This window comes from Chrysemys picta, chromosome 8, assembly GCF_011386835.1.
Source record: "Chrysemys picta bellii isolate R12L10 chromosome 8, ASM1138683v2, whole genome shotgun sequence".
Lineage (NCBI taxonomy): Eukaryota > Metazoa > Chordata > Testudines > Emydidae > Chrysemys > Chrysemys picta.
The window spans coordinates 6,521,837-6,547,449 of NC_088798.1; the positions used below are offsets into that span (position 1 = coordinate 6,521,837).

Consider the following 25,613-nt stretch of genomic DNA (forward strand, 5'->3'; position numbering starts at 1 on the left):
TATCTGTTTAGATTGGACGCACTCTGGGCAGGGGTTTATCACTCACTATGTGTTTGTGTAGGTCCTGGTGTAAGTTGGGACCTCCTCTAGGCATTAATGTACACCTCTACCCCGATATAAGGCTATCCTCGGGAGCCAAAAAAATCTTACCGCGTTATAGGTGAAACTGCGTTATATCGAATTTGCTTTGATCCTCCGGAGTGTACAGCTCCCCCCCCCCCGAGCACTGCTTTACCGCCTTATATCCAAATTCGTGTTATATCGGGTCGTGTTATATCGGGGTAGAGGTGTAATTACAGTGTGTGTGTTTTCACTCCCCAGACCTGAATGTATGTCAGCTACCGATATAGCCATTGTGTGGCTGTTATAGTAAATCAGTTTCTGCATTTGATAAACGTAGTTCAGATTCTATATGGTTTTGCTTTCACTGGAAATGTATCTACTTTATCCCTTGGACTGTGAGTTTATGTCTTGCCATTGAAACCTAGATCCAGGAAAACTGTCAGGTACAATATTAACCCAGGCACATTTTAACCCTGATTGCCCCACCCACCAAAGTCTACAGCAGAGGTTCTCAAACTGGGGGTCGGGACCCCTCAGGGGGTCGTGAGGTTATTACATGGAGGGTCGCGAGCTGTCAGCCTCCACCCCAAACCCCGCTTTGCCTCCAGCATTTATAATGGTGTTAAATATATAAAAAAGTGTTTTTGATGTATAAGGGGGGGTCGCACTCAGAGACTTGCTGTGTGTGTCACCAGTACAAAAGTCTAAGAACCCCTGGTCTAGAGTATCTTTAGGTTGCTAATGACCATGTTAACTGATGAATCAAAGGTTATCGGCTGCCTTGTGGGGACATTGAGACAGCTGAAGGCAACAGCGACCCCTAGTGGCACACACAGGAATGGCATGGTTGTCCTAACTTCTGCCGTGAAGTATGGGGAATTGTATTGTAGCCAGAGCAAAGTATTCATGTCTCTGTTGTTCAGCTAACAATCAGATGCTTCACTGTGTCATGTCACTGTGTAGAACCATGGAGACACTACAGATGTAATACATATGCCCCAATCAGGTTCATTTGTGGTTACATCAAGATCTGAACCACTGCCTGAAAAGAGAGAGAGTGCCATGAATAGATGAGGACAAGGCTAATGTAAATGCAATGTCAATTTAATAATAGCCAATACACTTGTCTTTATAACTGTAGAGCATAGATTAATTAGGGGGCTGTCTTCTATCAGCTGATGATAGATGTTGCTGTGCAACAGATGTGGCACTTCACAGGATGAAGGTCTGATACGCACTATTTAAACTGCGTTTGTAACCTAACTAGAACACTACACAACACAGCAAGGACCCCAGGGTGCGACGCTCACAGCAGTGTTCGCAAAAGTTCCCTGGCTCCTAAAACACACTGACAGGTATAAGCATGTGTCCAACATTTTCAAATCTCAAGTTAATCACTTCAGTCCATAGAGGAACCTGAGCAATGGTCCTGTTTTCCAAAGTGCTTGAACATTTGCCTCTCCCTTTGACGTCAACACGAGCTGTGGGTGCATAGCAGCTTTGAAAACCAGGCCCCCTATGCAGGTGAAAACGGGTAACATTTTCTACAGGGCCTAAGGGCCCGATTTGTATTTCGGTGCCTAAAGATGCAGGCAGCTGCCTAGCAAGATTTTCAAAAGCACCTAGATGCTGATGGGAGTTAGGCACCAAGCACGATTGACAATCCCACTAGGTGCCGATCTGCATCTTTAGGCTCCTAAATACCTTTACAAATCTGGCTCTAAGTGCCTAAGTCACATTTGAAAACGGGACATAGGTTTTTAAATCACGTAGTTGCTTTTGAAAATTTTACCCTAAAGATGGATTATGGGGCCTCATTTAAGGTACCCAAGGGTGAAAATACTGTCCTAGCTGTAAAGTACAATGTACCACACTTAATGATGACACATTCAGTCGGGATGCCATTTATTGAAATATCCCCCCTGACCCGTGGAGAAATCATTACATTTAATAACAGAGAAGACTAATGGCTGCTTAACCAGGACACTAGGGAACACTGACTTTAGTTTGGGCTGCAGCATCTGGCATACTGTTTCCTAATGGGAACACAGTGGCAAAGAGGTAAGTCAGAGGTTAACAATCTTTTTTGTTGGAACTCCACCCTGGTCACAGTTGGAATGAATATTGTTGGCTCCTCCTCTCCCAGCAGGAACTCTGGTGTTATGGCCAGGTTTCTGCAGCCGCTAGTGCCAACCCCAACCTCAGTCATGAGGCAGAGCCCTGAAACCATGAGATGGGCTTAAAAATAATACATATTTAAAAATAGGTTTGGGGTTCTTTCAATTTGTCTTCTGGCTTTTGAGCCTTCAGGGGTCACGTTTTCAACCTCTAGGGGTTGGAAATGTCCTTTTTGTTTTAATGAAAACTGAGATTCTCACATAATCCTATGACTCCAGAAGCTGGGGCTTTAAGGGGGAAAAAACAAATCACTGAGAGCTCACAGTTGTGTGCATCTCACCTGCTTTTCATCCAGTCTTTCTGTTTTTCCCCCCTTCTCATCTCCTGTTGTCTCACACAACTTACCAAAATACATGGGAATTTCATTTTCCATTTTGATCATTGTCCTTGGTTTCCCCCCCTTGCTCAATTCCTCTCCCTCCCTACTCTTCTTTTCTTCCCTCCATTCTAGGCCTTTGTTCCCCTCATTGATTGGTGCTCTCTTCCTCTGTCTAAATGTCTATTAGATAAAAAAAAAAATCAAAAAATGATTTTTTTAACAAGGGTTTATGGAAATGAAAAAGAAGTGTTGTAATGGAATAAAATACATGTCCCATGTAACCTTAATTATAGGATCAGTACTATGACCCTTAATATAATAGCATCTGAAGATACACTCCCTAGGACTAAATGACCAGGGCTATCCATCTGCATACTTTAGTTCATAAACAGATCACCAGCTGGGTGTAGGGAGAAATTCCCCAGTTAGATGCATTATGAGGGTTTAATTCCTTCCTCTGAAACATCTGGGATTGGCCACTGTCAGAGACAGGATACTGGCCTAGAAGGATCATTGGTCTGTCCTTGGTATGGCAATTCCTATGTGAACGGTGCAGTGTGAAAACATCCCCTCATCCCCATTTCCTAGTTATGTCACTGGCTTGTTCTGAGACCTTGGGAAAGTCACTTATCCTCTCTGTGCCTCAGTCTCTCCTCTCGGTGCAGTTAGGAACATAATACCATTCACCGACTTCACAGAAGAATTGTGAGACCGTATCAGTGATTGCAAGGTGTTTTGAGACTCTTGGAGGGAGGTTGCTATAGAAATGCAAAAGATTGCCCTGAGCTGGCTTGTGGCTGTGCGTCACTGCCCTCTGCTGAAAAGAACCAGAATTGCTCACCCGTGTGCCATAGACCCTCCACGGTTAACAGATACGGGCGATTTAGCTGGAGCACAAGTAACTGGGAGCTGTGCTTGTGGAACAGAGTGAAGCGATCATGGTGACAAAGTAGGTCCGTGGAGACATTGATGACCACGCTGTGCCGTTGAGGGTACTTATATTTCTTACTGTCTGCTATACAATGCACAGTTTATCTACCTTAGGTCCATCATGATCTTTAATGTAATTATTCGTACAACATCCTTGTGAGGTGAAGTACATTTTTATGTAGGTTGGGAACTAAGGCCTAACTAAACTTCAGCTCCTCAAAGGTATTCAGGATCCTAATTTCCATTGAAATCAATGGATCTGTGAACATCATTGAAAAGCTTGATGGAGTTTGGGTGAAACTCCCTTTTCCCCGCTGATGATCTCAAAGAAAAGCTAACAATGAGATTGGACCTGTGGACTGGGAAAGTGCGTTGAATGTGCTTCCAAAGGGAATTCCATCCAATGCATAGTTGATAGGTAGCAGGATTGTTGTTGTCAGTGTTGTCAACTCTTGTGATTTTTTTCACGAGTCTGGTGATATTTGGTGTTTTCTTAAAGCCCCAGCTCCTGGAGTCATGTGAGTATATAAGAATCTCCACTTTCATTTAAGTTTCTAACCCTTATGGTTGCAGAGAAAAGCTTGAAATCCTGACCCCTAAAAGGCACACAGATCAGAAGGCAAATTGAAAGAACCCAACATTAATTGTCTTAAAAATCAAAGATTTTTTACAATCCTCTCATTTTTGGGGGCCCAACTCATGATTTTTTGAATGCCTGGGGTTGCTAACACTGTGAAGATGGTGTTATTAATTGAATGTTCCATTCTCAGTAGCCCCTTTGAACCTCCAGGAAAAAAATTATATATGTATATTAAAATTGTATATGAGGCAGTGTGGCCTATTAGCTAGCATACTGGGACTCAGGCCTCCTAAGTTCTGTTCCTGACTCTGCTACTGGCCTGCTGGATGACCTTGGCCAAGTCACTTTCCTTCCCCGAGCCTCAGTTTCTCCATCTGTAAAGTGGGGATAATGACTCTGGCATTCTTTGTAAAGTGCTTCGAGATCAATGGATGAAAAGTCCTATCTATGTAAAAGACATTCATGTTATTAAAACAACATTTACAATAAAGAAGCAGACCTTTAGCTGGAGCCAAAGACAGACATTTGATGGATCCATTGGCTGCGCTGGTGTAGCAACTACTTGGTAAAACGAGAAAAACATTTCAACTTATCATTGAAGTACTAAAACTATTTAATGAGCTTTTTGTTTTGGTTTTAAGACTCTGTCGAGGGTGGTAACTGAGAACATGTAAAATCTGCAGTGGCAGTGGTCAGAGCCCCCAAGAACATTTGAGATGCACAGAGCCAAAGTTATCTTTGGGAGCACTCCAGAGGAATTACACCAGGAATGCACTGGGCTCTCTCTGTTCTTGAGTAGCCTCTTTGGTGGGAATTGTCAGGAATGAAGCCCTGCAGCTGGGCCTGGGAGCAGCTAGCTAACCGCAGCTGAAACCAGCTGATTGGCTGAGCAACGGTGCCAGGACTACTCTTAGGCCCAGCAGTAGCACTTGGCTGGTGGCTGCTCAGTGCTTATGCCTGCTTTGTTCCCAGCATGATGCTGGTTCTTGCTCTCACCATTAGGCTGGGCTGCCCAGGCTCTGGGACAGGCATTCTAACGCCACAAGGAATAGCCATGTGCCCTTTGCTTTGGTTTGTGGTTGGGCAACCCATCCCCACCGTGTGGCATGAGTGGGGATTGAACCCATGACTTTCAGCATGGGCTTGTGCCACTTGAGCTGAAGGGCTGATGTCATTATTCGTTGGCAGTAGTAGGTTCTTGTACTCCTGCCTGGATCCGCCACCTCTTACCCCCTGAACCAGTGGCTTCATTTGCACTGCTCAGGATGCCATAGAGTGGATTGATACAAGCCAGGCTTTTAGTTACATGATTTTTTTTAAAAAAATGTGTGTGTGAACATGCCAGTACGTGTGAATGGGCCTAGAGTGACAACATGGTCCTCCGACTGTCCATAAAACAGATACAGCCCAGGGAGTGACTATGCAAGCTTCCCCATGCTGGCCTTCTAGCGTGCCTCAACCTTGACCAGATGGCCACTCTCTAGAGATACAAGGATAGTTTGGTCTCCATGGTCCATATATGCCTCACTGCCTCCCTACTGGGATTGCTATACAAGTTGAGCATTGCCATGGTGGTTTTATGTACCCCCTGGGAACTGGAGTGAAGCTACCAAATGCAAAGCCAATGGAGCAGCCTTCTCATGGCAACTGATTTTGGTGACTAGTGAGATGGAATGGACTTGCGCCAGTGACCCAGAGGTCTAGCTCCAGTTTCTAATATAAACACTTTCCTAGTAAGAATTGGAGCCAGGTCTTTATTTAGTGTCAATTGGCGTCACTTGATAGAGTACAGTTGAGCTCTATTCCACTTTACACCAGCTGAGGTTCTGGCCCTTGCCCTGGATCACACGTTGTTCTGGATGACTGGATTCTCAGTGTGAACTTCTGGCATTTGAGAGCCCTCGCTCTGGCCATGTCAACCCCTTTTTAGAGTTTTCCCACTGTTCTCCCAAGCCCTTCTCCAGTGCTTCATGGTCAAGGTTCTTGTCCCTTCCAGGATTCCAGGGCACGTCTACACTGGTGAATTTCTCTAACTGGTTTTAAAACTTGTGCAGCTAAACTGATTTTAAAACCCACTGGAGCCATAGTCTAGACACAGTTTTAGGCAGTGTGTAGTGGCCTGGCCTATTTTTACTGAACCTGTTTCAGAACTTCAGAGTAATCCAAATCTGATGGTCACTTGTGGCTTTTTGTTCGGACAGGGTCACTCATTTCTACAGAGAAATGGATTCACTAAGACAGGCCAGGCCACCCTAGACTGCCTACAGCTGGTTCTTACACTATGGCTGTAACTGGTTTTAAAATTGATTTGGCTGAATTGGTTTTAAGACTGGTTAGGAGTTTTCTCAGTGTAGAACCTTTATGGTTATAATTTCCACATGTATCATTTTGTTTCTTAGACTGAGTAACTCCACTGACTTCTGTGCTGCACAATGACTGTAATTATAAAACAACTGCTCTGCACTGGACAATAGCCCATCGAGTAGAATATTGTCTTGTATTCATCTCTATAGTATAAATGCAGTTTTTGGTGAGACAACATGTGATCCTCCCCAATACGTCATCCTCCAAGAGAGACAATGTGGTTCAGTGGCTAGCGTGCGGGACCAAATCAGTCCACTTTCCTCTCTCTGTGCCTCAGTTTCCCCATCTGTAACGTGGAAGCAATGGTACTGCTCCAACTTTGTCAGCTGTTTTGAGATCTGTGGATGACAAGTGCTAGTTATCTTTTAATAGCGGTCACATTTCAGGACAGTGGTCCTGTTGACTTCAGTGGCACTACTCAAGTGAGTAAGGACTTCTTGCATGAGCAGAAGTTGCTGATTCAACCTTCTCGTTGGCTTTTGTAATATCCATGACAGCCGAACACACAAATCTTCTGGTCAGTCAGCCATCTTTACTCAGTTGCACCTTATCTCCCTCCCCACTAGATGGGACCCTAGTAACATACATTATAGATGTCATGGCAAACTAATAGTGCTTAATTCTTTTGTTAGAACAAGGCAAATCACACTGCAGATACCTGACCGAGGCCAGATCCGGTTGAGATCAAAACTACGTTACTTATTCTTTTATTTTCTTCAATGTTATTCTAAGAACATATCCATTTTCCCCTGGGCTGAAAATCTTTCTTTTACGCGGAGTCTCTTCCATCTGATGCTTATCCCCATCATTGCAGCACAAAGAGGTCTCAGAATAGCTGCACTGGTGGCTAATTATTTGGAACAATTATACAAAACAAAGACACAGCCAGACAGCATTGTCTAGCCAAGCATGAACTGGCACAGCCGGCCACGGGATTATCACTAAAAGTGGAAAATGGAGAGAAAAAAGGCGAACGGAACAGCCAAGAATTCAGAATTCCTATTAAGGCAAACTTTACAGAAGATTTTGAAAAGTCCCCTGGAAGAATTTTCTGAAACACAACAGAAGACATGGAGGGGAATGACTCAGCATATGAATTTAACTTTCATCCCCAGGCTGACAGGCCCCCGTCCTGCAAACACTTACTTATGTGATTAAACATAAGCACATGCTCATCTGTACTCACTGCTCCTTAGTGAAGCCCAGGCACGAGCGCTGGTAGGATCAAGCCCAAGATTTTTATTATAACTAAGTCCCCACATCGGCAACTGTAGCATAACCAAGGCTCCAGTCCTGGAATGTGAACATTTAACACTGCCCCCAGCCTCTGTTTGGAGTGCTATTGACTTCAGTGCAGACACGGGAGCTTCCAACCGAGTTTTCAGCAGGATTGCTGCCCAAGAGAGCACATTTTGAGTGGCTCTGTAGACAATTACCCGATAACTTTCTGCAGGTTGTACGGAGCGTTTCAGAGTTGCAGACATGCCAGCCCAGGCACAAATTATAAATTTAGTCCCAACCGCTTGTGAGCTTACCAGTGTCAAGGAGACAGGGTGTGTAGGGAAGCTCAGAAAAGGGAATAACAGTGAGTATTTCTTTAAGTGTTATTGCTAACTCACTTCTCATAGGCATCACAAACAGTGTCTTTCGAAGGAATTTGTTGGGGTAATGGAGCAGAACAGAAAGCGTATCCCTTGTGTAAGGAGCAACACAGAAAATAGCATGGCACAATACAAATGAATGGGTGTGACAGAACGGTGATAGAAGACTACAACCATGTCAGCACAAGCTCCTTTATAATTATCCACTTCCTAGGGCAGGGTTGTCCTTTGGTAGGAACTTTTTCCCAGCATGCTTTGATGTGTGTGTGGGGGGAGAGGGAGGGTGTGGCCCTTTAAATTGGGCAAAGACCTAATATTCCAAGCTTAAAGTAGCCATATTAGAACTAAGTGCTGGTGCACCTTCCTGTCTTTTAGCTAGTAGATATTTCTGAGGCCTGTTGTTTGTTTGTTTATTTATTTATCTTCTTGAGAAGAGGCCCATTCTCACAGTCAGCTAGAACTCAGACCTTGCTAAGTACCCCCCAAGCTGCTGAGCTGCCCTGGGGAGCTTCCTGGGGGAGGTTGGAGTCTTCCAAACAGGGCAGATGCTAACAGCAGAGCTACTTCGTGATCTCCACTGGCTCTTCCTACCCAGGTGAGTAGAGCTTCCTGGTTTTCTTAGAATCTGCCCCTCTTTTCTCCAGCAGAACCACAGTGATTTCATTGGGTTAGGTGGGTCCCTCTGTAGCTGGAGGGGATGGCAGGATCTACCCCTGTATGATGACCTCTGTTTGGGGTTAGGAGGACCCTACAACCTCATGAGTTTGCTGTCGGCTCACAGCAGTCATGAACGTTTTAGCCCCATGGGGGAGGAACTCTTCAAGCTAGTGCAACCATTTCCCATGGTGCTAAGCCCTTAAATAAAACCAGTTGAGGCTAGCCATGTTGGCTACTCATACAGCTGGCTCCTTAGTGGGGTGCTGGGGAAGGAATGAGGGGCTATGGGAGTAAAGAATACAATTTTAAGAGACCCAGGCCGAACTCCTGATTGGGGGAGGTTGTGTACTCAGCCCGGTCAGAAAATCGCTCCCTTTGAAGGTCTTGCAAGTTGAGCCCTGCCCCAAATCATGTTACTTTTGAAAATCTTGGCCATTTTCTTGACTTTTGCCAATCTCTTTTCTCATTGGCGTCACCTGTTCCTTTTATTTAGCTCACCTGCTTTCATTGAGTACCTTTGTGTCTCCTCTAGCATGCCTCTTGTCATAATTCACTAATTTAGTGAGTGTTACTTTGCTGGAGTGTCTTGCTTGCCGACCACTGCTATGAAAACATCCTCCTTGATATTTTAACCAGGGCGCTATGTGCTGGGCGAGAACAATTAGTTCCTGTATTAGGTTCCTTAGCAGAGTTTTTAGACAATTCTTTAGGGTTACAAGTGTTACAGTTTTCTTAACCGAACGAGCAGCGAGCACTGCTGACGTTTCAATAATAGTCTTAGTGATGGGAGAGGGAAACACCCCCTAGATCCAATCCAGGCTATTTCCCAGCGTTTCAGGTCAAGAGGGACAGCTCGAAGCAGCTGCTCTGAGCTCTCACACGTGGGAATGGGGTCTCTTCTGAGCGCAGGTAGGATCCTGATCCTGCCTCACTGGAGTCTATAGCAGCCGTATTAATGACTTCAGTAGTTGCAGGATTGAGCTCGAACACTGAAGGTCGTGGTAAAGAACCCTGAAGCAGGTGGGCCCAATATTGTAAGGTACATTGCTGTGTCTATGTGCCGGCCAGCCCCTGGGACCTCCAGAGCTGAAAGCAATGAGACTCTGTGGTGGGGTGTCCATCCAACCCAGGGCCTGAAAGGGTTAAGGTGGTAAGATAGGCCAATTAACACCCTAGGCTGCACCTGGAGGAGGAGCCAGTGTACCAGGAGGATTAATTAGAGATGGAGCTCAGCTGGAGAGGACAGGAAAGGCCTGTATAAGGCCAAGTAGCAGACCATAGAAGGGGGGCGGGGGGCTACAGTAACATTCAGGGTCAGCAAAGGCAAGGTAGGAAATAGCCCAGAGAGACAGTAGTAAAGTGTAGGCTTGTGCAGGCCTTGACTGCTTTTTGTAAGGTCCCTGGGCTGGGGCCCCGTGGGGTTGGGCAGGCCTGGGTTCCCCCACCAGGCCCTGGAGAAGTGGCACCATTATGGGGCAGCTAATGGGAAGACCACCTGGGACAGTGGCTCTGGAAAGACTTTGATACATGCACCACCCTCCTTCTCCAACAGGGGACAGCTATGGTGACCTGGCCAGAGGGTCAAGCCCTGAAGCAGGAGCAGTGAGTCCTGAAAGAGCGAGGCTGAGAGAGAGACAGGGAGTGAGCCACCGCAGGAAGAGGTGTCAGGCCGGCAGAGTGGATCCCCAGGTGGGACCAGGAGGAGGGGCTCCAGTGGTGAGTAGAGAGCCTCATGATGGTCTCCTACAACTTGAGCTAGACAACCAGGCTCTGGAGCTGAAGGCGGAACAGATTCTCCTCCTCTGTGGATCAGGCACTGAGCGGGAGATGCGTTGCCCACCTGTTAACTAGTGGCTGACACGTGATCTTTTCTTAGGCAATGAATCCCACCAGCTATGGTTCAGATTGGACTTCTCAGTCTGCCCCGAGTAAGGGCCAGCACCTGGTCCACAGGAGTAGAGGAAATACCAAATTCTGACTCGGCTATAACTAGGTTTCAGCTTCCCCCTGCTCCCTGGATAACAAGAATATCCAGTGTGACATAAGATTTAAAAAAAAAAGATTTTGGAAGGGATATAAACCTTCAAGCTTCAGGGCATAACCCAGCCTCTTACTGCTGGGGGTCAGGAAGAAACTTTCCTGATGGCCAGTTTATCCCATGCTGCAGGTTTTCTTGCTCCTTCCTCTGCAACAGCTAGCGTTAGCCACTGCCAGAGACCAGACATGGGTCTAGATGGCTTATCCCATCTGACAAATCTTATGTTCCTATTTTTTTAAAGATATCCATCTGGATATGAGGAATGTTCTTAAAGTTGCCTAAACAAGTGGCAAGGTAACTAATGCCTACTTCAAAAGACTCCGGTTTAACGGACGCCTGAAAAATGGAGCAAGCTGCCCGTCTCCCCAAATGGCCTTTGAATGGCAAATTCATATAATCCCTGTAGCAACCTGAGATTTGAGTAATCACTTGGTTGAGCTGATTCTCTTTTGGCGAACTACGGTCGGGAGGGTGAGGCTGAGTTGCCGGCTTTATCTGATGGGGTGAGCGCGGAGAGAGTGCTTGTTAAGGCTTTGTGTGTGACTAACTGCTAACAAAACACAGGACAGGTGCCTAATGGAAAACGGTAAATAACCAGTCCTTGTAAAAATTTAACATTTTGCCATTTGCTTGCTCCCAGGGGCTAGACCGCCACCGAGGGAGGTGAATTGCTGCCATGTTCTACAAGTATGTTTAATGGGACACAGAAGACATGGCCGGCTGAATTAAGGAGGATAAAAATCTCGTAGGAACTAAATGAACCCATGTTTTGACAAGGCACCGACAAAGGGGCGGCACTAGACTGCATCTTCGTTGTTCTGTCCATGAGGCAGTCCAGATAGTGCTGCAGCGTGGTGTATTTGCTCAGGGCTGACTTTCTCATGCTCTCATTGTGTGGACCAGGTTTGATAGATGTTTTCTTGCCCCCAAGTCAATGCTCCATTGCTTTGGTTCTCAGAATGTTTCTGCCGGTTGCCAAGGAGAGCTCCACGGAGCCCTAATGAGCCACGGACCATCATTTGAAAACCACTGGCTTTGGAGATCTTCATGACCCATGCTGAAATCTAACCAGTGGAAGAATCTCAGGTATGGCTTCTCCTGGCATCTTTCTTTCCAGTGCCCTTTGCCCTCTGTACATTTGGCCAAGCCCCACACATTTGCACCAAGACTAATTAATGTTGCACAGATATTCCTTTAAAAAACATCCAAGGGTTAGATTTCTCTCCTGTGCTTTCATGATTACATTCGCTGAGAGTGGTCACCCTGGGGTTGTGCTCAGCAAATGGATTCTCTAGGCAAATCATCACCACCTGCAAAGTCCTAAAGCAAGGCTTGGCTGAGGTGGCCTTTACCGGGCCCATGGGAGAAGACCCTTTCCCCAACCCTGCGGAGCATGAATGCAGCAGCTGCGGTCATGGTGTGTTTTACTTCTCCTGTGGAGGAAGCAGCGTGGCCTAGTGGCTAGAGTTCTGGACTGGGTAGACCCAGGTTCTATTCCTGGCTCTGCCACTGACCTGCTGGGCGACCTTTGGCAAATCACTTCACCTCGGTGCCTCAATTTCCCCATCTGTAAAATGGGGAGAATGATGCAGCCCTCCTTTGTAAAGTGCTGTGACATGCATTGATGAGAAGCACGGAATCAGACCTGGGTATTGTGGAACCACTAGTAGCGCTTCTTCCCCTTCTGTTACCTGCATTCATTCATTGTGGCACTCTGTCCCCCTCTGGGCCACGTGTAGATTGATGATCCTGCCACAGGCCTTGTCTGACAGGGGAGGGATAGCTCAGTGGTTTGAGCATTGGCCTGCTAAACCCAGCGTTGTGAGTTCAATCCTTGAGGGGGCCATTTAGGGAACTGGGGTAAAAATCTGTCTGGGGATTGGCCCTGCTTAGAGCAGGGGGTTGGACTAGATGACCTCCTGAGGTCCCTTCCAACCCTGATAGTCTATGATTCTAGGACTCATGCATTTGGAACCAGAGAGCCCAGCTTTAATCCCTGCTGCTAATGACCCACCCTGGGGCCTCACATTACATATACGCTGTCCCATATTCCTCACATTACAATGGGGGAGAGCAGCCATGATGCAGACGAACCATCCCAGTTCTGCTATGACCAACCCTTGTGCACCCAAACAGCTGGAGGAGGAATTCCAGCTTTATTATCCTTTATTGGGTCTCCAACCTGAACGCGCAGCAGCTTCTTAAGCAGTGGATCAGCAATAAACCTGACATCCTCTAGATGGCATGCTTATCTCTGAGCTGCAAGAGTGCCCGAAAATCCCACAGCTGAGACCCACATTCCGGGCTCCTGTTGATCCGTACGGTATGAACTGTTTGATCGACTTCAGTGGGAGATTTTCTCGTGACTGAAACTGGGCCAGTGCAGTGATGTAGTCAGGATCTTGGGGGCTGATGTAGTCTTAAGGATAATGGGGGGCGGCCGTGAATCCTACAGTCTGAATCTCTCTCATCACAACGGGTGAGAGTATTTATCTAGGCTGAATCATCAGTGGGGGCAAAAAGCGTCCGTCTCCTGCTCGACACCAGAGCAGTACCGTTAGTAGAGTCAGATGAACTACGCCGATGCAGGAGGCTTTTACTAACGTGGGTGTCAGGTACAACAGACAAATCGGGAAATGCAAAAGTCAAGTCAAGCAGATGGCCAAAATGACCAGAAGAGACTCGTGACTTTGGAGGCCGAAATAGAGACGTGTGAAAGGGGACCAACGGGACCCACAGGAAAAGGGATTTTTCAGAAAGTGCTGTGCACCCTGCCCTCTGATAATCCAGCCCGTTTTAGGTGACTGAATTTGATCATACCCGGGCTGGTATGTCTCCTTTAACTGCACGTACACGCCAAGGAGTACAGACAGATACCAGTGAATGGCTCACAACAGTCACACTGATGCCTCCATGAAGTCTTCTAGGAGCAGAGTGAGGATCTGCTCCCCACTGGCACAAACCAGGGATTAGATTTAGGGTTCTCAATCCAAACATAAGGACATAAGAACGGTCATACTGGGTCAGACCAAAGGTCCATCCAGCCCAGTATCCTTTCTACTGATTGGGGCACCTGGCATTGGCCACTGAGGGAGTGAACCTCACAGGTAATGATCAAGTGATCTCTCTCCTGCCATCCATCTCCACCCTCTGACAAACAGAGTCTAGGGACACCATTCCTTACCCATCCTGGCTAATAGCCATTAATGGACTTAACCTCCATGAATTTATCCAATTCTTTTTTTAAACCCTATTATAGTCTTGGCCTTCACAACCTCCTCAGGCCAGGAGTTCCACAGGTTGACTGTGTGCTGTGTGAAGAAGAACTTCCTTTTATTTGTTTTAAACCTGTTGCCCATTAATTTTATTTGGTGGCCCCTAGTTCTTATATTATGGGAAGAAGTAAATAACTTTTCCTTATTCACTTTCACCACACCACTCATGATTTTATAGACCTCCAAGCAGAGAGGACAGATCCCAGTCCCTGGAGCAGTTTGGCAACCCATTTCCAAGTCATTCACTTGAATATTGTGGGGCTGGGGGCCCTGAAACCTGGAAAATTTGCATTGACTGGGTGATCGAATGGCCACACACCGGAGAGGGACATTGTACACTGCTAGGAGATAATAAGGGCTCCAGAGAGGGCTGATGGAAGTGATTTAACTTCCAATTTTAGGCTGAAATTCACCCCGTGAAGAGCACCAGCAGGGAAATGATAGACCAGTCAGCCTCACTTCGACAGTTTAATAATTTGTTCCAATCTGTAAGCACCTAGAGGATAATAGCGTTATGAGGAATAGCCAACATGGATTTGTCAAGAACAAATCACGCCAAACTAATCTAAATTCCTTCTTTGACTGGGTTAATTGGCTAGTGGATGAGGGGGGAAGCAATGGATGGGATATATCCTGTTAGGGATGGTCTCGAATAATACTTGGTCCTGCCGTGAGTGCAGGGAACTGGACTAGATGACCTCTCGAGGTCCTTTCCAGTCCTATGATTTTTTGACAGCGTCCCATGTGACCTTCTCATACACAAACTGGGGAGTGCGGTCTATTTGAAATTACTATGAGGTAGGTGCACAACTGGTTGAAAGCATGTACCCGAAGAGTAGTTTTCAATGGTATGCTGTCAAACTGAGAGTACATATCAAGTGGGGTCACGGGTCAATCCTGGATCTGGCACTCGTTAATATTTTCACTAATGATTTGGATAATGGAGTGGAGGGTGTGCTTATAAAATTTCCAGGTGACACTCAGCTGGGAGGGGTTGCAAGCACTTCGGAGGAAATGCCCATGACTAAGTGGAGAATTGGTCTGAATTCAACAAGATCAAATCCAATAAAGCTAAGCGCAAAGTATTTTGCTTAGAAAGGAAAAATCAAATGCACGGCTACAAAATGGGGACTAACTGGTTAGGTGGTAGCACTGCTGAAAGGGATCTGTCTCTCATTCAACTTGCGATAATGGATCACAAATTGAATGAGAGCAGGGCCAGTTCTAGGATTTTTGCTGCCCCAAGCAAAAAATTTGCCACCCCAAACTTCGAGAGCGCAACTGCCAAAGCAAAAAAACAAACAAACAAACAAAAAACCTGGAATTCCGCCCCTGGAATTGTGCTGTCCCAAGCACGTGCTTGCTTTGCTGGTGCCTAGAGCCGGCCCCGAATGAGAGTCAACAAAGCGATGCAGTTGCAAAAAAGGTGAATACCCTTCTGGAGGGTATTCACAGGAGTGTTTGTGGTACTGGAGATCATTGTCCCACTCTGTCACTGCTGAGACCTCAGCTGGTGTACTATGTCCAGTTCTGGGCACCACCCTTTGGGAAAGATGGGCATAAATTGGAGAGCAGGTCCAGAGGAGAGCAACAACGATAAAAGGTTTAGAAAACCTGAATACGAGAAGTTTTGTTGTTGTTGTTTTTTAAAGGGCATGTTTAGTGAGTGGGGACCTGAGAAACAGGCTTCAAATAATAAGAACATAAGAACGGCCATACTGGGTCAGACCAAAGGTCCATCCAGCCCCGTATCCTGTCTACCGACAGTGGCCAATGCCAGGTGCCCCAGAGGGAGTGAACCTAACAGGTAATGATCAAGTGATCTCTCTCCTGCCATCCATCTCCATCCTCTGACACACAGATGTAATGGGTGTTAGAAAGAGGACTCTGATAAATTGTTCTCCACATCCACTGAAGGTGGGACGAGAAGTAATAGGGTTAATCTGCAGCAAGGGAGATTTATGTTAGACAGCAGGAAAAACTTTCTAACTCAAAGGATAGTTAAGTTTTGAAATAGGCTTCCAAGGGAGGTTGTGGAATCCTCACCATTGAAGCTTTTTAAGAACGGGTTGGACAAACATCTGTCAGGGATGGTGTGATTGGGTGTATCGGCCCTGCACTTATGCAGCAGGGGTTAACCCTTTGCTCTTGGCTGAGGAGGCCATGCCCCCTCGGCTCTGCTGGGCACGTTCCAGCTGGAGACAGGATATAAAAGGCAGCAGAGCAGATCAGTCTGGGCTGACTGCCGGTGAGGACGGAGGTGCGCTGTTGACTCCTGGGGGTGGAACGCCTGCACTCCAGGACACAGAGGCCAACCCGTCGGAGACAGACCCTGACACACAGGCTCGGGACACCGCAGAGAAGAGAGAGACCATTGAGACCCAGAGGCAGAAAACTACAGAGAATCGGGTAGGAAGTAATCCAAGGGAACTTTGGGAGTAAGAGGTGGTAGAAATGGAGACTGGCTCGGTGTATTTTGGTAGGATCCCCACCAAGCTGATGGTGAAAAACCCTGCCACTGATAGGGCCCTGGGTCGGGACCCAGAGGAGAGGGCAGGCCCGGGTCCCCCTATTGACTCTGGCCGCTGGGCCACCCTGCCCCGAGAGCAAGAGCAAGGGCCAGGCTACAGACTAAGGCCATATGGCCACGCACCCCTCGGGGGCAGCCCTACAGATTCAGTTGCGGGGCCATAACACACCTCTCTCCTGCCCCCAAAGGGTTATGGGGTGTATTAGCCTCGTGACAACTGGTCTAAGTTTACTTGGTCCCGCCTTGGCAAAGGGGCTGGACGTGATGACTTCTCAAGGCCCGTTCCTGCCCTACATTTCTGTGATGCTAAGGGCGAGGCTCTTTGCAAATCCCACTACAACCTTGTGCAGACTTTCAGCACAGGGCGAATTTCACCTTGGGTGCCTAATTCAGAGTCTTGGCAGTTAACGAAATTAAAACGAATGATATTTCTATAGAAATGTTAAAAACCATACACAGAACAACCAAACTCATCAGGCCTCTTTGTTTAACAACCTGCCTTGATAAATTGCAGCCTCCGTGGCTTACTTCATTTTACTCATTCTGCTTTGGATTGTGTCCCATTTCTTGATGTCTGACTGGCGTGGAGGACAGGTCCCCAGGCGATACACAATATTCCCAAAACGTCGTTTATCCAGGCTGTATAGGGAAGAGTTAAACCCTCCTGAGCTTTACCTGTGACAATGCCATATGGATATCAATAGCCCCCTTTTTCTGTATCATCACTTTTTTCTAGCTTATACCTCATGTGCTCTCCACTAAACTCAGATCTCTCTGCTCTGCTGAGTTCTATACGCTATTTCCTGGTCTTATGTTTATCATCTTCATTTTTCTAAATTAAGTCTCCTTCCGGTAATTTTTCCTCTCCTTTCCACTTGTATCCATCCACTTCCCTCTCTCCCTTCAGTGTGTTCAGTCCACCTGCAAATCTGATCAAGCTAGAACTCCGTTCTTCCTCCAGATCATTTATCAAACTGTGGAATGACATCTGGCTCAACCCTGTGCCCTTTCTCCAGTGGAAACTTACTCAATGCATCTTTCCAAAGATGAGCTAAACCATGTAAGACCTGCTATTTGAACAGGAGAGTCGGAATTAGTGTGCCGGTCTCCAGGTCAAGTCTCCCCAGAACTGTATTATACTCCCATAAGGGCCAGAAAGCTTTTCTTTTTAAATTCCAGCTTAAACGGTGCAGAAAATAAGGCCTTGATCCTGCAATTGGATCTTGGCCATCCCTCACCACCTCTGCCAGGAATCCATTGACTTTAATATGGGCCCACCCACCCTGATCTAATAGCCAAGGCATTTCTTGCAATTGTGTACCACGGCAATAGGGGCTGGTCCAGAGCCCACCATAATTAAAGCACATCAGAGAGGCGAAGGACACCTGCTGGCTTTGCAGGGGTAAGTGGCACAGTGGTTGTTACAATTTACTAAGTTCTATGAAATTGCTGCCTGACACCAGCAATCACTTTTCTTTTATATTGCAGGGCGTTCACAACTGCAGCGGGCACATTTATGTGGCTTTAGAGAACCTCCCTTCTCCTCCTCAAAAACAGAGAGAACCAAGATCACAAGCTGGATGATTTAAAGACTCAAATATTAAAGCAATCCTCAAGGGTGAGCAGCAGGGGGAGTGTGTGATTCTTAGTGGCACGGGGTGAATGTACACAAGAAGCAGTGCTCTCTGGAATAGTGGCTAGGACACTGGAACATGACTCCAGATATCTGGGTGCTATTCCCAGCTTTGCCACAGAGCTACTGTATGCCCTTGGGCAAGTCGCTTGACCACTTTGTACCTCTGTTTCCCCTCCCACCCTTAGTCTTGCCTATTTAAACTGGAAGCTCTTCAGGGCAAAGACACTGTCTCCTTTCATGTTTGTACAACGCCTAGCGCTGTGGGATCCTGCTTTCAGCTAGGCATCTAGATGCTATCATGATACCAATCTTCTTGTCGGGTCCTCCTACTGCTTCTTGCCATATCTGTGCACCTGTGATGGCTGGATCGTCATTAACAGTGGGGAGAGAACTTTGCCGTGACTCAGCGTTGGTGTTCTATCATGCAGTGGATGTCTTGGATCTGTGCGTTGCCTTGTGTGCTCAACAATACTAGCAACTTCCTGGAGAAGCAACGCTGGTGAGGATGTAGAGGTTGTTGACACGGGTAGGCTCACCGCAGCCTGTAATAGAGTGGCAGGCGGTGTTCAGTACAGGGTCTTGCTTCTTTGCGTGAGGGGATCATGCCCACGCTGCCCAGGCAGAGGAGTAACATGGTGCCGGTGTTGCTGATCAGAGTAGACGGGTCTATACCCCACTCTGATGTAACCAGCTTGCTGCAGATGTTGTGACGTATGCGAACCTTGGCTTTAGTTTTCTGTGTGTGGGTTGTAAAGGAGAGTGTGTGGGAGAGAGTAACACTGAGGGATAATGGTGCAAATTATAACAATATAATATAATTACAGTATCATGTAATTTGAACTGTGGTGCTGTTGGTTCATTATTATTAATATTTATTATACAAATAAGTGGTATTAATAATAAACCAACAGTACCAGAGTTCAAATTTTACCTACCTCTAATTTTCTCTTCTTTAAAATCAGGTTTCTACTTCCCTTTTATGTAGAAGTGGGGAGAGCTTTTAAATTTACCGTATATACTCGATCATAAGCCAGTTCGTTTATAAGCCCCCCCCCCCCAAGATGGATAAGTAAAAATGGAAAAATGTTATAACCCGTTCATAAGCCGACCCTATAATTCAGGGGTCAGCAAACTTTGGCTCCCAGGCCATCAGGATAAGCCGCTACTTCTCCCCCTCTATAGCTGTTCATAAGCCGACTCCCATCTCTGGTGCTGCCCTTTTTTACTAAAAAAATTCGGCTTATGAACGAGTATATAAAGTACTTCTGGCCATATTATTTGGGACTGATGGGTCAAATATACTGCATATTAGCATGTGCATGCAAAAGCCAGATTTTCACCCTTCGATGTGTTAAAGTGCAGTCACACACTCCCAGCTCTGCTACTGGTCTTCTGGGTGACCTTGGGCAAGTCACTTAACTTCTCCATCTTCACCCATAAAATGGGGAAACTGATTATGGTACTGACCTCCTTTGTAAAGCACTTCGGGAGCTGCTGATGCAAAGTACTATAGAAGACCTAGAATATTATTTTTATTATTATGGGCACATGCTTATTATGACAGGTTTCAGAGTAGCAGCCGTGTTAGTCTGTATCCGCAAAAAGAAGAGGAGTATTTGTGGCACCTTAAAGCCTAACAAATTTATTTGAGCATAAACTTTCGTGGGCTACATCCCACTTCTTCGGATGCATATAATGGAACATATATATATATATACACACACACACACACACACATAGAGCATGAAAAGGTGGGAGTTGTCTTACCAACCCTGAGAGCCCAACTCCCACCTTTTCATGCTCTGTATGTGTGTATATATATCTCCTCAATATATGTTCTATTCTATGCATCCGAAGAAGTGGGCTGTAGCCCACGAAAGCTTATGCTCAAATAAATTTGTTAGGCTCTAAGGTGCCACAAGCACTCCTGTTCTTTATGCCTATTATGCACACACATACCCAGTGTTCAAACCAGGTGTCTCTGCACACATGAGGCCAGATGGGCTCCTAGCTTGCCATACACGTGCACAAATAGTTCATGTACCTGCATGCAACTGGAATGTCTGGGCATAAGCTAGGCATGAACAAATACAGACTTTGAACATCTGGCCCTTGAAAAATCTTGGTCAAAATTTTCAATAGAGGCTGTTTTGCTCAGCATCTGTATGAATCAGGCCTTTTATTCAGATGTGTTACTGCAGACACCCAGTTGGAAAATATTATCCCTTATACAATTCCCTGAGATTTTTCTAACTTTATTTTGGGATTTAAAATAATAGTGATTAACAGATCTGTTTTCTTAGGGATATTTTTCTTTGTGTGGATGGCATGCTGCCTTTTCTAAATATGTGTGTGGCCACATGTGCCAAAGCACAACTAACTTCAACACACTTGTGCATTTGGCTGACGTGTTGGTGTGTTTTTTTTTTCCTAATGGCAAAAAGGAGAACCAAATTTCGTGTGTTTTCAAAAATGCACGTGGTCCTCTGAGTTGAGAACTCCAAGTTCCACTAAGTCACTTGCGTGTATATCAGTCTTTTCATAGGAGAATGACAAGGAACTATACAAAAAGCTTGTATCAAGCAGGGTTAAACAGCTGAGTATTAAGACTTCATCCAAGGTTGAGTGTTGGGCATAGTTTAATATGTGATGGAAGTAAGCTCTATAAGGGAGGGACAAGGATAAGTATTTTCAAACCTGAGTGCCTAAAGCTAAGCCCCTAAATCCATATTTATGCACCTAAATTAATGGTATGATTTTTTTTTCCCCCACCAGAGGGAAACTCCACTGGACTTGTGTTCTTAAAATCACATAGGCGTTCTTAAAAACCAGCCAAAGCTCCCACTGAAATCAATGAAAATAATTAGTGCTCAACATTTTGGAAAATCAGGCCATTCTTTATTTAGGTACCTCATTTTAGACGCTTACGTTTAAAAATGGTTGGCTAAAGCGATGAAGATCTAAAACACCTGAGCACAGCAGTGACTATTCCAACAGTAGAATACTCTGCAGGATGCAACTTGATGGAAGTATCTGGGATGTGTACCGAGGCTGTGATAAAAGCATTTTGAGAGCCAGCATCATGAGAGGATACTGTAGCATGAGCCACAGACTGGAAACAGGCCTAAATCGTAGTAAGTCAGCTTCTGCAATCTGAGTAATATGTGGCTGAAAAGGAGGGTCAGAGTCACTGAGGGATCAGAAATTCTGAACCTTGGAAACTGAAAGAAGAGAACTAGCATCAAAGGAAAATCGCATAAGTGGAAAAAGAGACCCCCGGGATAGCCCAGGCAACAACAGAGCTGTCTTTTTACGGTTTTCAAAAGAGTTAGAGGACAGCCAATGCTTGATAACAACAAGGCAATGCAGCAAAATCCATCAGCAAGCCTTCGGGGATCTGGGGATGAGTCTCATCAGAATAAGTGAACATAAATGGTACTCAACCGAGGAAGCATTTAAAAAAATAAAAAAAGCAAAACCCAATAGATCATCTGGAAAGAACCCAGGAGCAAACCTGTCCACAGTGGAAATCCAAAAGTTCCCAAATAACAACCTACATATGTCTAGACAAACCAAGCAAGTACTGCATCAGTCTGACCAACATAAGCAGAGGGCACAATGCTGCACCCTCTATACAGACAAATCCCACTGGAAGTTATTCCTGTAAGGAGTACAGGATCGGGCCCTTGGCTAAGAAAGACTTATCTGGCTAACATCAATTCACTGCAGACCTGTGCATGGACAATCTCAATGCAAGGAACTAGACATAAGAAATCAAGTCCTTACTTCTAAAGAGGGTGCTCCTGGAATTGTTCTTTTACTCTCAATAACCTTTGGCAAATGAAAAAGCCTAAGATTCCAGACAGGTTGACTTAAGGTTTATCATAGGGAAAACATGCTCTCATCACTGTTTCAGCCTTAAAACTGGACTGGGCCCAAGCCTGTTCCCACTGAAGCCAGCCAGAGGGGATTTTACCTGTTGAAATCAGTGGGATCAGCTGGGTCCCCACCTGTTTCCACCAGTTTCATGAAGGCTGAAGTATTAATTATTTTATTTAAAGGCCAAGACCTTGTGATTAGGCAGTCTGTTTTAAACCTTAAGGGAAATTTTAAAATGTGGAGCTCTGGGGAAAAATCGTGTATCCCCCCTTGCTAAGGTGAAATACACAACAAATAAACATTAGCCTAACACGTTTCCACTCGGTTGGGGGTAATAAAGAACATAACAGAGGTTTATAATGAAAATAAGGAGAAGGTTTAGCAAAGTTGATCTGCTAACTTATTTTTGCAGTCTAACTTTTTTGTAATGTGTACAAGTCACATCAGGGAACAATAACATAGGAAACAAACTTGATTATGTAGCCATTTTGAATGGCAGACCTCCCCCCTAAAATATTTTATAAATCCATCTAAAAAGGGGGAGAGATCTGTCACTAACAGATGATAGATTTGGGGGAGAATTGAGGGAATTGGGAACTGAATAGAAATCCTGCCTAGAGACAGCGCATGGGGTTTTTGTTTGTTTCCCCTTAAACCTGAGAGTATTTGTAAAATTAAAAGAAAGCATTGTCTGTGTCCCTTTTCGGATAGACTCCTGCCTCAACAATATGACTGGCCTATTGTCTGTCTCATTTTGAAGCCCAATATGCCAACTAACCATTTAAAAAAAAAACCTTACAACAAATTCTATGATGTGACCATCTGTCATATCAGTCGAAGCTCTTTCTCCCGCACTCCTTTCAGAAGGGCTAGGTACCTTATTTATATATATATTTTGGTCCATAATAAGCCACCCCAAACATGAATAGCCAATCTGGTGGGATAAAACTGAGCACTGGGGCTATGAACTTCAAATCAATAGGACCTACCGAAGTGCTCTTAGAATTAAAGGGGAAAGTGTCCTTCAAAATTTGTTTCCTCTCAGGCCATTGCTGATCTGAAACGGAGTTTTATTTTTCTTTAGAAATGTCAGTCATCGCCGATCTAGGCATGTGATATTTAGAACGAAAGCCTGTTCACTCCCCATGTGCTTTACTTTAGTTCAGTGTGTTATAAGAGAGGAATTTGAGGTACACACTCGAAGAGATTTGACAAACGCGAACTGATTGCATCTCTGTGGAGTAAACCAGATGAACTGAGCCTTCCTGCCTCCCTAGAAACAAAAAATCTCCTGTATTTATGGTTTCTTTGAAATCTTTCTGGTCGCGTGGCCCCTACGGGGTTTCAAATCTAAGGGTTTCTAGTTTGTAATAGCAGCAAAGTGTCTCCGTAGCCTTGGCCGATGAGTTGATTATTATTGAGTTGCTATTCGTGGTTTATCTAGGAGCCTGGTTAGCATTGATCGAATTTTATTTGGTATTTCGACAGGGCAGCAGCTGTTGAAGGGAAGGGCACGAAAACCAGTCACTTCATGCCGCCTGGGCACTGCACTGTTTGCCCCATTGATGGGAATTCTAGGACCATAACCCCACATCTGTTTCATATCGACTGGTGATTTCTTGGCGGGGCTCAGCCTGCCAACTTAACGGCGAGGACATTTTGAAGCCGATCGAACTGGATTCTGATGTGTGACTCCACCAGGCAGGAGTTCAAGCGTCTATATATAGCGATGAGTGGAGATTTTCAGCGCCAAGTAATCCTTTGTCAGTTTCGTCTTTGCCTCCTCTGGGATGGTTCTCACCCTGTCCGCTCTGGATTCGACTGCAGAATTTGGGGGAGGGTTTAGCAGCTGCCGTCTTTACCTTTACTTAATGATTTTAAAATAAAAAGTTGTTCCACGCCCATAAAGACACCAGCTCCCGGCAGTTACTGCGAGCCATGAAATATACAAAGCGGAAATTCAATCGCACGTTTTGTGTGTGTGGTCGGAATCGCTCGCAGCTGCTTCGGATTTTTTTAAACACTTTCGTTTAGGCAGGGGAGGCATCATTATTATTTTTACTTAATAAAAGTAGGAAAAGTCGCCCCTGCTCTTACATTTGTCCTTCCTGATCGGGTTTCCAAGGCTCTGATTATTCAATAGCTAATTTAAACAAAGCGGATAGAAACGATGGCAAGTATCCGGAGCATTTAGTCCTTAATTTAGAATAATATATATATATATATATATTCCCAATGCATATTATTGGGATTAAAGGGGTGTAAAAGGGAGAGAGCGCAGCTGTTGTGTTTACACACGCGGAGTTTCCCCTGAATCAGTAAGTGTCTGCTTCTTTTTAAATGGTAAATAAAACCCATCTTTGATTCCAGCGCTAAAAAAAGGAAATGACTCAGTTTGTTTATGGGATGCGGGCTATTGCATATCGATTTGAACTTGAGACGTCCAGGAAAATGCCTGGCATGCACTGCTGAAATTTATTAAGGAGCCCTCTAATTGTAGCGAGCCTGTGCCCAAGTCGTTAGGATTTGAATAATTGTGATCGGTATTTGGAAGCGGGGAGGATGCAGCTGCTTGGCCCAGTTCAGCGGTATTAGTGCTGGAGATTTGACCACCAAATGGTCGCACCTGTTCCCCAGCCGCCGCGAGCTGCAATTCATCACTGCTGTTTCTCACACTGCTAAATGTGGGGCTCTTTTTTAAAGCCCACTTGTTGAAATCCCAGTTGTTTGGTATCAGCCGGGAGCTCTCCTCCCCACGCGGAACCCTGCCTGCAGAAGCGCCCTCACACCTGTGTGAAGCGAACCACTTTCCCCACCCCAGGGCCCTGGACTGAATTCGAATTATTATCACCGATCTTGCCGACCTTCATGCGATTAATCCTTTTTCACACGCTTAGCCTGGTCGATTTCAGGGATGACTCAGGCGACCCCTAATTCTGGGAGGGCCAGGAGTAAAATTGGTGGTAATGGGGGGGAGTTAAGGAAGACACTGCAAAATCTTCCCTCTATAAAAATCCCCTATTACAAACTAATTGGATTACAGGGCCAGTACCCTGTTGCTAATTAACTCCTCCTCTTTAATTCGCCACAAGAAAAATTGGTAAATCTCGTGAATTAACCAGCCCCCCTTTAGGAGGGGGGATACTGAAGAAAGTGGGGGGCAGGGTGTATGCGGACATTACACACACGCCTCATTAGCTGGATGGAAATAAAGTCTTTCAAATCTAACGAGGTTCATTTGATCACCGCTTTCTCCGCCATCCCTGGCTTCATTTAGAGTCGCGATACATAAAGCCATAGCTCGGGAGAGGGACCCTGTGAGTTGGTGCATTGCTGTAGGTTGTAACACCCTGTTTTCAGCCCTGAGGAGGGGAGGAATTTCTGGAGGATTCTCCTGATAGGAGGCCAAGCTATTTTCGAAAGGGACAAAAGCCTCGCGCTGACGCCAGTATAAAGGTGCTAAAAAGGGTGTGTATTGATTCGAAGCAAGGCATCTCCATTCTCATTTTAAAGTCACTTGCTAGTGGCGTGGCCTGGGGTCCGTCGCAGGTACAACCGGGGGC

The 25,613-nt window shown here is 45.6% G+C and overlaps 1 protein-coding gene across 1 annotated transcript in view; it reads left to right on the forward strand.

The window, feature by feature from the left end:
• FOXE3 (forkhead box E3) overlaps positions 1–24,648 on the forward strand; it is a 31,117-nt gene extending 6,469 nt beyond the window's left edge. Inside the window, exons 2-4 of the mRNA XM_065553791.1 lie at positions 10,245–10,408; positions 11,689–11,816; positions 23,539–24,648. The gene's annotated coding sequence lies outside the window, so the exon portion shown is untranslated. The remainder of the gene's footprint in view (positions 1–10,244; positions 10,409–11,688; positions 11,817–23,538) is intronic.
• Positions 24,649–25,613: the final 965 nt, after the last annotated feature.